Genomic DNA, 12,585 nt, shown 5'->3' with positions numbered 1-12,585 from the left:
GAACATTTAGAAGAGTCCCAGAAGTAGGCAAAGTTATAGAAAATGTGGCACAATGTGACAAAGCAAGTGTTTTTAAGAAAATCAGCACTATCCAACATGGCAGAGAGGCACAAGAGAACAATGGTGAGAGCCAGCCAGTATAGATCTCATCTCCTTAAGGGGTAGAGGTCACACACTGAGTACACAAGAGGAATTTCACAAATTACACAGACATACTTCATATTAGAAAAGGTAATAGGAGTGAGCATGAAGTTCTGATTTTATTTATTTGTTTTTTTAAAGATTCTTTTTTTTAAATTTTTATTTATTTATGATAGTCACAGAGAGAGAGAGAGAGGCAGAGACACAGGCAGAGGGAGAAGCAGGCTCCATGCACCGGGAGCCCGATGTGGGATTCGATCCCGGGTCTCCAGGATCGCGCCCTGGGCCAAAGGCAGGCGCCAAACCGCTGTGCCACCCAGGGATCCCCGAAGTTCTGATTTTAATGGAAGGCAGACATTAGAAACGACAAATACCCACCATTTGCCTCGACATGGATGGAACTGGAGGGTATTATGCTGAGTGAAATAAGTCAATTGGAGAAGGACAAACATTATATGGTCTCATTCATTTGGGGAGTATAAAAAATAGTGAAAGGGAATAAAAGGGAAAGGAGAGAAAATGAGTGAAAATATCAGTGAGGGTGACAAAACATGAGAGACACCTAACTCTGGGAAATGAACAAGGGATAATGGAAGGGGAGGTGGGTGGGGGGTTGGGGTGACTGGGTGACGGGCACTGAGGGGGGCCCTTGGCGGGATGAGCACTGGGTGTTATGGTTTATGTTGGCAAATTGAACTCCAATAAACAATAATAAAGAAAAAATAATGGAAGACAGAGCAGGCATGACTTCAGGAGCAAAGGATGAAGTTTCTGAAGTTACTTGCCCCCATAATTATTACATTATATATGTAATAATTGTACCCTGGAGCCCATCCTAATACCTCCTTGTACTCTTGCCTCCATAATTATTATTACACTCTGGAGCCCATCCTAATACCAAGAGTACAAGGAGGTATTAGGATGGGCTCCAGAGTGCAAGTAGAAGGGCACACTTCAAAGAGGAAACTAGGAGTGAACAAGTCTAGATGTTCAGGTTAAGGGTCTATGGTTCCCCATATCCCCTGTCATTAAAGGGGAACCTGGGGGAACAGGGGAATAAAGCAAGAAGTGCCCAATAAACACCTGAAAAAAGTTCCAAAATAAAACTATTTTGCCCTCTTCAAGCTGGCAGGGATTTTTTAAAACTCTAATACATGCTGGCAGGGTGTGGTGACATACACATTCTCACATACCACTACAAGAATATAAACTGGAAAGCGTTTTGATAAGCAATTCAAAGCACAAATCAAGTATCTTGAAAATTCCTGTTCTAGTTATTCTAGAGGAGAAAAAAAAACAGAGCTGTAGAGATACATCTAAATGCAAGGATGCTCAAAACAGTGTGAGTAATCACTGTAAAAAGGGAAAAATTAAAGTTTCCCATGACAGAGGAATGAATAAATAAATTATATCTAGATGATGAAATACTCAGCCTTTGAAGATCATGATTTTAAAGAATTTTTAATGACTTGTAAAAGTGGGTATGATATAAAATCAAACAAATATTTAAAGGCCAAATAAATAAATAATCAATAATAAATAAACAAAAATCAGTATACTAGCGGCACTTGGGTGGGTCAGGCAGTTAAGCATCTGCCTTCAACTTAGGTCATGATCCCAGGGACCTGGAATGGAGCACCCACCCACCCCCATCAGCGGGGAGTCTGCTTCTTCCTCTCCCCACTCCCTTGTTGGTGTTCTCTCTCTCTCTCTCTTTCAAATAAATAAATACAATCTTTTTTAAAAATCAGTATACAAGTACATGACCATAATCTGTTTATAATTATGATGCATAACTTTAAGTACATACATACTTACATGTGTACATTTAAAAAATGGTAGGAAATACACCAAAACATCAATAGTGCTTTTCTCTAACAAGTGATTTTGTTTGCTTCTTTATATTTTTCTGCCTGTTAAATCTTTTTATGCAACCAGCACATCACACTTTTATGATTAAAGCAAGATTAAGAAACTCTGCCAATAGAAGACATCATTTACAAACTAGAAGGGGAGAAATCCCAGTTTCTTCCAGCCCTGAAGCTTAGAACTGCATGAAAGAATCGAGCTCCTATGCAAAATTGCCCACTGGCTTGAACACAGAACCAGAAGTGAGTTTTGTTCTGGCATGAGTGGGGTTGAACTTGGCCTTGAACAATGGGGAGGGGAAAGAGATGTAGAAAGCAGGATCATATATCAGCCCTGGAGGGTTCATTCACACACAAGAAGAGGCATATGTCCTATCAAGTGAGCACAGGTCACTGCCACATCTGAATTCAACTGAGATGGTGGGGGAGGAGGAGATACCTCTGGCTGCTTACAGAAGTTGGCTAGCTAGAACATGGAGCACTTGTGTCTAACACCTTTGTGAACTGGAAAGGGAAGGCACATTGGCTTAGATGCACCCATAAATGTCTCAAGCCAACTGTACAGGTCTTAACTCCTGGCTCAACCACATATTTTCTGTGTGAATTTGGACCAATTAGGCTTTCAGGGCCGCCATTTCCTCATCAGTGAAATGAATATGAGGGCAACTACTACCTAAGGCTTTCTGGACCATGAACTACGTTATAGAAAAGTATATAGAACTGCATGCCTGGCACACTGGAAATGCTCTACAAGTGTTTGTTATTATTTGTTGCCATTACCCACATACTGATTTGAGATGGCCTGAAATACAAATAGTGAATACTAAGGGGCTCAGTTCTAACATGGAGGAAGTCATTGATCTGTCAGGGAGGCCCAGAAGAAGTAAAAACAAGAAAGTAGAGACTTGGGTGAAAATTAGGAAGTTAAAGAGAACCCCCACATCCCAGCATCATCAATCTTCATCACAGGCCTGGGGAACTGTTTAGAAAATGTTGTCAATTAATTTTTTAAGATCAATTCAAGTAGATTTTGCATTTGGTTAGCAATGATCCAGGATTGTTTTGAGTTTAAAGGAAAGAACATATTTTAGATGACTTGAACTCCACCACTTGCTCCATTAATACCACTGCAAGGAATTTATCCACAGGACCTAGACTGACAAGTCTGAAAATATGTGGTATAAGTTTGTTTAATTTTGGTGTTGCACAGAATAATGTAAACTTGGAAACAACTTTGTTATCAATTGTGGATTGGGGTAGATAGATTATGACATGCTGGTAAAGTGGAATGCTATGCAGCCATTAAATGGGATGAATCTCCATCTACATCTATATATGCACTGGCACAGAAAGCTGTGCACAGCACATTATTGAAGGCACAATACCGTTCTGTAGTTGTACAGAAAGAAAGGGATCAGAAGAATATATAAAGATTGATAGTGATTGTCTCTGGGAGGTAGGGTTTGAAGACATTTATGTTTTCTTCTTTATGTCTCTATTTTTTTAGTTTCTAGAATGAGCATGTATTATCTTTGTCATAGGCAAATCTGATTGTGTAAAAAAAATTTTTTGTGAAATGAATGAATGTCTTTTAAAAATCCACAACAAATAGTTCCTTTTGTCACCCTCCTCCCACCCCTTTCTTTGGGGCCAAGTTGCCATTATTAAGCATGCTGTTCTTCTGACTGGAATGTAACTATCCAGTGAGGGAGAACGCAATTGGGAATATCTCCCAGATAATTATGAATGCTAAATGTGAGTAGGTGAGCAGACAAAAAAAAAAAAAAAAAAAAAAACACCATACAACATTTAGAATTCTTAAAATGTTCATTTTTCTTCTCAGAACTAAAATTGCAAACTCTATTTCAATTCAGGGGCTCCAAATGCTTAGTTTTCACTTTCTATGAATGGATTGGGTATGAGTACCTCCCATGGGGTATAAAAATAAACATAAAACTTCTCACACTACCAGAAATTGAAAAGGGCCATTGTACTCTTTTGCTGACCATAAGCGTATCAACTTATCTGGCTTTCACTCAATCACCTGCACAGAAGCCTCATGGCACTACTCTTTTCAGCATCCATAGTTCCTCTGCTGGCTGTAACTTGGAAATTATGTAGTTTGGAAATTGGAATCTCTGATTTTTGAAAAATAAAGAGGATGGCTATTTGTTGTGGGGACACAATGGCATCCCAGAGATCCATTCCAATCACTTGGCCTTCAGGAGGAAAAGGTACTCTAGGATACCCCACAGAGTGGTACAAGAATATCTTCACAGGGCCCAATCTGACTTCTAAGAAGGACAGGAGGAAAAAAAAAAAAAAAAGAAGGACTGGAGGAAAGAAAGGAGGATGTGTGTGGGAGCAGGAGTGGGAAACTCCGCTACAATGAACAACTGGCTTTGCCTTCCCAGAAAGAATGGAAATCTGGTCATCTCCAGAGGAGTCTGACATCGAGGATCAGAGGACAGAGAGACCAAAACCTGAAGCAGCATAAGGAAGTTTATCAATAACTCCATTTGCCACTGGGCTTGCAGAAGGAAAGAGAAACAGAAACTATCAGTTTCTGGCTCCCAAGAAAACACAAATCTGAGCCCTGGCTCTCCAGTCCTAGCTCATAGGATCCACAGAAGGAATGCTGTACTTACACAGGGAGACCAGGGTCCTATACTTCACCAGTGTCCCTTCCTTACCTACATCCCTATCAGAAGGGTCCAGCTCACTCCTACCCTCCTGGCAGAAGTCTGAGGGCACATCTGTGAATATCACAGACTCCAAAAAGATCCAAACCATTCCTACTTACCCTGAACTTCCTTTAGGAAGGCTGAAGTTGGTAGTGCCAGAGGAAGAGAAGAAGATGGACAGGAAGGTCTCTCTGCTCCAAGTCTGATGCCTACCGAGGACCTAGTATGTGTCTAGCCAAGTACTTTACTCCGTGGAAACTACAAAAAAGAGTAAACACATATCTCTCAAGGAGACAGTCATTTAATCAGGAAGAAAAGAGCTTAAGCAGATTCTAGTAAGTCCCTACATGCTGGGCATGGTGGAGATGGGAAATTCAGCAGCAAGGAACTGGCTCAATTTGCCCCTCGCGGTATATGATGAGGACTCCCAATTCCAATCCCTTCCAGCCCCAGATCTCTGCCTCCTCAATAGATATCTGTCAGGTGAATAATTAAAACAATCTGAGAACAAAAGCCCTGAGTGCAAAGTCAAATGATGAGTTTTATTGTAGAGAACACATGGCCTGCTGGAGCAACAGAGAAGGAAGTGAAGTGGGGGTGGGGATGATGGATGACTGAGAGTGACTTTAGGAAGGAGGTGGTCTTTAAGGGAGGGTGACACTTGGATGGGACACTTCACACCTTTGGCCCATGGCATCAGAAGTCCTTACAACAGCAGTTCTGCCACTGCTTTGCAGGGAGGGGTCCCCACTGCCAAGCCTTCTGCTGGATTACTGCAACTGTCCTGTAACTGGATTTCTTGCCACTTCAACTCATGTTCTACCATTCCATTGTCTACACTGGAGTGGCCATTCAAAGTGCAAACCTAGGTATGGCACGCTTCTTTTTAAAAATCCTCTGTAAGCATTCTTTCTCAGATGAAGAAACTACATTCCTTCCGATGACATTCTAGGCCTTTGGCAACCTGGGCCTGATGTACCTGTCTGGTCTCATCTCCTCCTACTCCAGCCCACATAGACTCCATACTCCAGGGAAACAGTCCTCCTCACCGTTCTTGGAATGCATATGTTAATTCTCTTCTAGGTTTCCAATGCTTTTGTACTTGCTTTCAAATACATTCAAGCTCAAAGGTAATTACTATCTGATCTTAAAAACACCCTCGGGGATCCCTGGGTGGCTCAGCGGTTTAGCGCCTGCCTTTGGCTCAGGGCGCGATCCTGGAGTCCCGGGATCAAGTCCCGCGTTGGGCTCCCGGCATGGAGCCTGCTTCTTCCCTCTGCCTGTGTCTCTGCCTCTCTCTCTCTCTCTCTCTCTCTCTCTCTCTCTCTCTCTCCTCTCTCTGTCTATCATGAATAAATAAATAAGTAAATCTTAAAAAAAAAAAAACACCCTCAACTGTCTCCTTGGGGATTTAAAACATCTAGAACCTCATAATTACATGCATAAGTGAAAAAGATGACCTGATGACAAAAACAGACACACAAATGGACAAAGATTAGAAAGAAGTGCACAAATGTGAGATAAGGCTTGTTGAGTAATAGAGTTATAAACAGTTTCTTCTACAAGAAGAAATATGTTAGTGTCACTACAACATATTTTTTACTGATTAAAAAAACAGCAAGCAATAGTGTACCAAATGACAGGAGGCATTAAGGTAAAGAATCTGCTTTGGGGGTAATTAATTATTTAACCAAAAGAGCACAGTGGGCTAGACACCATTATGGAAGAGACAATTTTTCAGTTAACAGTAGGAGGGAATGTCCTGAACCGTGTCATAACAGCTAGAAAGAGCAAGAGGCTTGTGCTCAAGACACAACCAAGACTGCTGCCTGTAAGGGGTGGCGGGCGGTGTCAGGGACCACAATGACTCTAGGAGTACAGGCAAAAGGACGGAAGTCAGACAACTCCTAGATGAGAGATAATGTGATCATACTTGGTGCCTGGAATGGCCACTGATATCTAGAAATGGTACATGGCTGTTACCTGAGAACACACTGGTTTTGCTGCAGTTACCAGGGTTGTATTCTTGGGGGTAGGGGAGTAGTGAATTCCCAAGAAGCTTTATGTTCCTTTGGGAATAGCAGAAATATCTGAGAATGAGAGGAAACAGGAAGGAAAATAATATTTGTTGAGTATCTACACATGCTAAGCACCATGGTCAGAAGTTACATATGGTAGGCCATGAAACCTTCACAACAACCCGGTGAGGTATAGACCTCTTATACCCTTTCACAACAGAAGTACATTCAGAGTGGTTCTAGAACTTGCCTAGCCCCTAGCATGTAAGTGACAGAGCTAACAAGTGCCTGTGTATATTTCTGAGCAACCGGAAAGGGATCATAGACAAATGAAAGTAGAGATCATGTTGAGATCATGGGTGCTTTCCTGATGACTTCTATTTTTCTTAATGTTGTTATAATAATGTTAAAGCAATTTCTTCTGACTGGAAGTTATTTTTAAGATTTTATTTATTTGTTCATGAGAGACACAGAGAGAGGCAGAGACACAGGCAGAGAGAGAAGCAGGCTCCATGAAGGGACCTCGATTCGGGACTCGATCCCAGGATTCCAGGATCATGCCCTAGGCCGAAGGCAGACAGACGCTCAGCTGCTGAGGCACCCAGGCGTCCCTTGACTGGAAGTTAAAAAGGAATTAGTTTGATGGATTCCTAGATACCCTACCCCATATCTATTTAATGTGATCTGAAGACCAGTTTAACAAATTTAAGAATTAGGATTAAAGTCTCAAAAGGCAACTGTTATAATTTTTCAAGTAATTTTTAAAAAGATAAAATAATAGGGACATCTGGGTGGCTCAGCAGTCGAGTGACTGCCTTCGACTCAGGGCATGATCCCAGATCCAGGGATTGAGTCCCATGTCAGACTCCCTGTGAGGAGCCTGCTTCTCCCTCTGTCTGTGTCTCTGCTTCTCTCTGTGTGTCTCTCATAAATACATAAATAAGCAAATAAATAAATCTTTAAAAACAGGTAAAATGATAAAAGCAAGCTTTATAAAAGACAATACAAACTAGGGATGGTAGAAAGGGAGGTGGGTGGTGGGTGGGGGTGACTGGGTGACGGGCACTGAAGGGGGTACTTGATGGGATGAGCACTGGGTGTTATTCTATATGTTGGCAAATTGAACACCAATAAAAAATAAATTTATAAAAAGAAAAAAATAAAAATAAATGTATAAAAATAAATAATAAAAAAGACAATACAGAAAGATCCTGAAATGCCAAAAAAAAAAAAAAAACAATCATTAAACTCTATAATCAATTTTTTATAAATAAGAGAATGAAAATATACGACAGTTCCCTAAGAAGCAACCAGAGGCCAGGGATCTTGGCTCAGATAACTGAAGCACTGCAGTGACTGACGCCCTGTGCCAACAGGGCAGGAGAGAATCTGCATGTTGGTGTTCCCAGAGTGAAGAGATTTTTCAAAGTGAAGTGTGTAGAGGAGCTGGCTTTGCCAGAGGCTGCATCTTTGAGTCCCACGTCACATTCTAAATGCAAAACCCACAATTTTATATGATGGGGGCAATAAAGACTAAAAAGGTTTATGCTCCAACTAGTCCATAAAATGCAATTAATGCCTGTTTATTCTCATATCTGTGACAAAACGGATTCCTTTAAGCTGCTTCTCAAATTCTATGTCTCAGGTGTATAAGTCATGTTTAACAAATGGGCCTAAATTACAGAAAGCAATAGTCTTGTTTAGATCTTAAAGTGTCTGAAAGCCTTGTGGCAATTCCTATGCCCAACACAAGAAATGGAGATAAACAAAACTTGAAATCTGTTTATTTTTTGCTCCAAAAGACACTTCTCTGGTCTTGAAAAGAGTTGCGCTGATACTAGATTTGTAGATGTGTATTTATATGCAATGTGAAATGTTTAAAAATTTGCTACTTTGAGGGGCACCTGGGTAACACAAACACAGTTGGTTGATTGTCCAACTCTTGGTTTCAGCTCAGGTCAGGTGATCTCAGGGTCCTAGGATGGAGTCACGCATCTGGCTCCATGTTCAGCAGAAAGTCTGCTTGAGATTCTCTCTCTTCCTCTGCCCTGCTCCCCTTACATAAATAAATAAAATCTTTAAAAAATTTGACACTTTGAAAATTGACCTAAAGGTCAACCTAAAATCACAGTAACTAAAGGTCTTCTTTATTGTGGGTAATACAGTAAAAGACTAAACTCTCTTCTGCCTGTTTTCTTCAATCCAGTGAAACAACTATCTGGCACCAAAAAACTAAGCATTTCCTCTAGGTCTCTGCACAGGCCTGACCAGGCTGTGCCTTTTTTTTTTTTTTTTTTTTTTTTGGCTGTGCCTTTTTAGTGGATCACAGGAAATCCTGCAGGAATCCATCAGTGACTACTTAACTGTCCTGGAAAAAGTGGAGGCTTTTCAAAGAGTTAAAAATAGATCTGCCCTAGGACCCAGCAATTGCACTGCTGGGGATTTATCCCAAAGATACAAATGCAATGAAACACCGGGACCCCATGTTTATAGCAGCAATGTCCACAATAGCCCAACTGTGGAAGGAGCCTCGGTGTCCATCGAAAGGTGAATGGATAAGGAAGATGTGGTTTATGTATACAATGGAATATTCCTCAGCCATTAAAACGACAAATACCCACCATTTGCTTCGACATGGATGGATCTGGAGGGTATTATGCTGAGTGAAATAAGTCAATCGGAGAAGGACAAACATTATATGGTCTCATTCATTTGGGGAATATAAAAAATAGTGAAAGGGAATAAAGGGGAAAGGAGAAAAATTGAGTGGGAAATATCAGGGAGGGAGACAGAACATGAGAGACTCCTAACTCTGGGAAATGAACTAGGGGTGGGGAAGGGGAGGTGGGCGGGGGTTGGGGGTGACTGGGTGACCGGCACTGAGGGGGGCACTTGATGGGATGAGCACTGGGTGTTATTCTATATGTTGGCAAATTGAACACCAATAAAAAATAAATTTATAAAAAAAAAAGTGGAGGCTTTTTTTTTTCTTTTACACATTGGTAAGGTAATGTAAATTAGATATTTGAAACCCTTCTTGGGGAAGAAATGTGTGGGAAATATCAGAAAGGGAGACAGAACGTAAAGACTGCTAACTCTGGGAAACGAACTAGGGGTGGTGGAAGGGGAGGAGGGCGGGGGGTGGGAGTGAATGGGTGACGGGCACTGGGGGTTATTCTGTATGTTAGTAAATTGAACACCAATAAAAAATAAATTAAAAAAAAATGAAACCCTTCTTTTTTTCAGTATATTTGTTTTTTTAATAATAAATTTATTTTTTATTGGTGTTCAATTTGGCAACATACAGCTTAATGCCACTGAGCTGTACACTTAAAAATGGCTAGAATGGTAATTTTTGAGATATATAATTTTTAAAAAAGAGTATAAACACCATCTGGGTCTATTCTTATGTATAAACATCAATTTATACTCTGACATACCTTCTATTCTAGCCTGTCTTCTCACTAGTTCTTGAAAAAAAAACTGTTCAGAGGGTACCTGGGTGGCTCAGTGGTTGAGCATCTGCCTTTGGCTCGGGTTGTGATCCCAGGGTCCTGGGATCGAGTCCCACATCAGCTTCTCCCACAGGGAACCTGCTTCTCCTTCTGCCTATGTCTCTGCCTCTCTCTGTGTGTCTGTCATGAATAAATAAATACAATCTTTAAAGAAAAAAAAAAAAAGAAGAAAGAAAAAACTGTTCATTTCTTCTCCTGAGCATTTGTCATAGTATTATCTAGCTTAGAAACTATCATTTCTACATCTCCAAAGGCAGCTTAAATTTCTCCTTCTTTTGTTTCCCATACTACTTCTTATTTAAACTTGCGATATGAGTGGTTAATCATGCAGTTTCTTAATATTTCATCATTGCATATTCAGATCTTGTCCTGTTTTCTCTCCCCCAACAGGCCCTAATTTCCTTCACACCCAGGACTGGGTCTCACATGTGGCATAACAGAGAACTCTGAGGCACAGAGTAGATGTCAAAGGTGTAGTGAATGATCAAATGGTGGGTGGAGAGGAGAGAACTGCAGAAGGGTGTCCTATGGACTCCATCTTCTTTCAAGATGGGCAATCTGTGAGGAGTTTGAAGCTCAACCTCTTGGCGGCCACTGGCTTAGCAGAGACACTGCAGGGCAGAAAGGATGATACACTCTCTACCTAAGAATTGAGGAAGCCTTTCAGAGAGGAAAAAGAAATGCAAGCTCACATCTAAATATCCTGTCAGGAACCTAATCTTTCCCTATTTTTCTGGGTTATGCTTCTGGGTAAGAACAGGGTCCTAGGAAGGTACTGCTGGAGGAGGAGGAAGAAACTGTGAGAAACTCTGGCCCTGTCCTGAAGAAATCTAAGGTAAAAATTGATTGGGTACTACTACTCCCCTGTGAAACAGTGTTATCACCTACCCCCTACCTGCCTTACAGGCACTGAAGTTCAAAACTAGGTAAGAGACATGGCAGTGCTTTGCTCAGTGGCGCCAGAATGAAATAAAAGGAATGACCTAACGCCTAAGTGGCAGAAACCTTGGCAAGGCAGGGTTTACACCAGGCAGCAGGTGACATCTGAGCTACTCCTGTATACCCTGCCCCATTGAAGGGGCAGCCCAGAGAACACTCTGGGCTGCGCTGTCCAGTGGGGGCAGCCATGCAGTCAAATGCGTCTGTGTGCTGAGTATGACTTGAGATGTGCTGTACGGGTCAAATACACATTGGATTTTGAAGAGTTGGTGAAGGAAAAAAGAATGTAAGATATCTCGTCGCTAACTTCTTATATTGATCACATGCTGAAATAATACTTTTGGATATGGTGGGTTAAGTAAAACACGTTATTAAAGTTAATTTCACCAGTTTCTTTTAACTTCTAATACAGCACACAGGCAGCTCACATTGTGTTTCTATTGGACAGCGCTGCCCCCTAGGGGATGGTGGTGGCCTGACATCTCCAAGGCTACGGATGCCTTCTCTGCACCAAACATCCAGTCCTGCAGTCCTCCCACACCTCCCCACCCCAAGCATCGGTTTTCTCTTCCCTCATTCTGGGGAAGAGCTGGCCCCCCTCCTTCATCCGTAGACTGAGGGGCTCGCCTCTCTGCCCGCACTATCTGAGTTGGTTCCTTCACATCACTTTTCCTTCCCATCTGGAGTGTGGACTCCCACACTGAGCGCTTTAGGTTCCCAGCACTGTGGTAGAGGGGCGCCCCCGGGGGCAGTGCAGGCAGCCCGTGCACCAGCTTACCTCCGGCGCTCAGCATCGCCGATCTCCTCCAGCAAGCTCTCATCTAACTGTCACGCGCGGCCACGCACGGCCGTCACCACGGCAACTCAGTCTCACAGGCCACCTGAGTCACTCGACAACTGTGAGGCCGCAGGCTCAGAAAGGTCGCCAAGCCGGCAACAGGCACACAGGGCGCTTGCGCTCTACAGCCACCGCCGCCCCTCCCCCCCCCCCCCCCCCCCAGCTCCTCCAGGGCCCGCCATCGCGTCTTCGGAGTCCAAGCCTATCTGTTGCACGCTCCTCAGAGAGGGCTATTAGCTACCCCTGGCCCCTGAGGGCGCAAGGAGGTACTCCAGCCTTCCCTAAGGATCCTGGGAGTTGTAGTCCGCAGCCCAGACACAGGCGGGGTCTACCGGGCACCGTCCTTCCACAAGTGGCTAGAGAGGAGGTCGCTACCTTGGCAGCTGCGTCAGCCCCAAGGAACTCAAGGACCAGGACCTCCGTCCTGAGCTAGCACCCACCAGCTCCCTAGGCCCAGCTGCCTGCTAGCACACCTGCAGCCATGGGCGTCCAGACAGAGAAGGCGCCAGTGTAATTACAGGACAAGCACTTGGTGTACCAGCAGACTACAGGGGACAGAGTGAGGTCGTGAAGATTAACTTC

General features: G+C 42.8%; 1 protein-coding gene across 1 annotated transcript in view; it reads right to left on the bottom strand.

Annotated features, from left to right (window-relative positions):
- Positions 1 to 12,145, bottom strand: part of LOC112644143 (synaptonemal complex protein 3-like) — a 161,293-nt gene extending 149,148 nt beyond the window's left edge. Inside the window, exons 1-2 of the mRNA XM_049107216.1 lie at positions 11,944 to 12,145; positions 4,813 to 4,951 (exon numbers count right to left, since the gene is read on the bottom strand). The gene's annotated coding sequence lies outside the window, so the exon portion shown is untranslated. The remainder of the gene's footprint in view (positions 1 to 4,812; positions 4,952 to 11,943) is intronic.
- Positions 12,146 to 12,585: the final 440 nt, after the last annotated feature.

Source organism: Canis lupus, chromosome X, assembly GCF_003254725.2.
Source record: "Canis lupus dingo isolate Sandy chromosome X, ASM325472v2, whole genome shotgun sequence".
Lineage (NCBI taxonomy): Eukaryota > Metazoa > Chordata > Mammalia > Carnivora > Canidae > Canis > Canis lupus.
The sequence above is the reverse complement of the archived record's forward strand: the minus strand, read 5'-3'. Positions and strand labels throughout refer to the sequence as shown.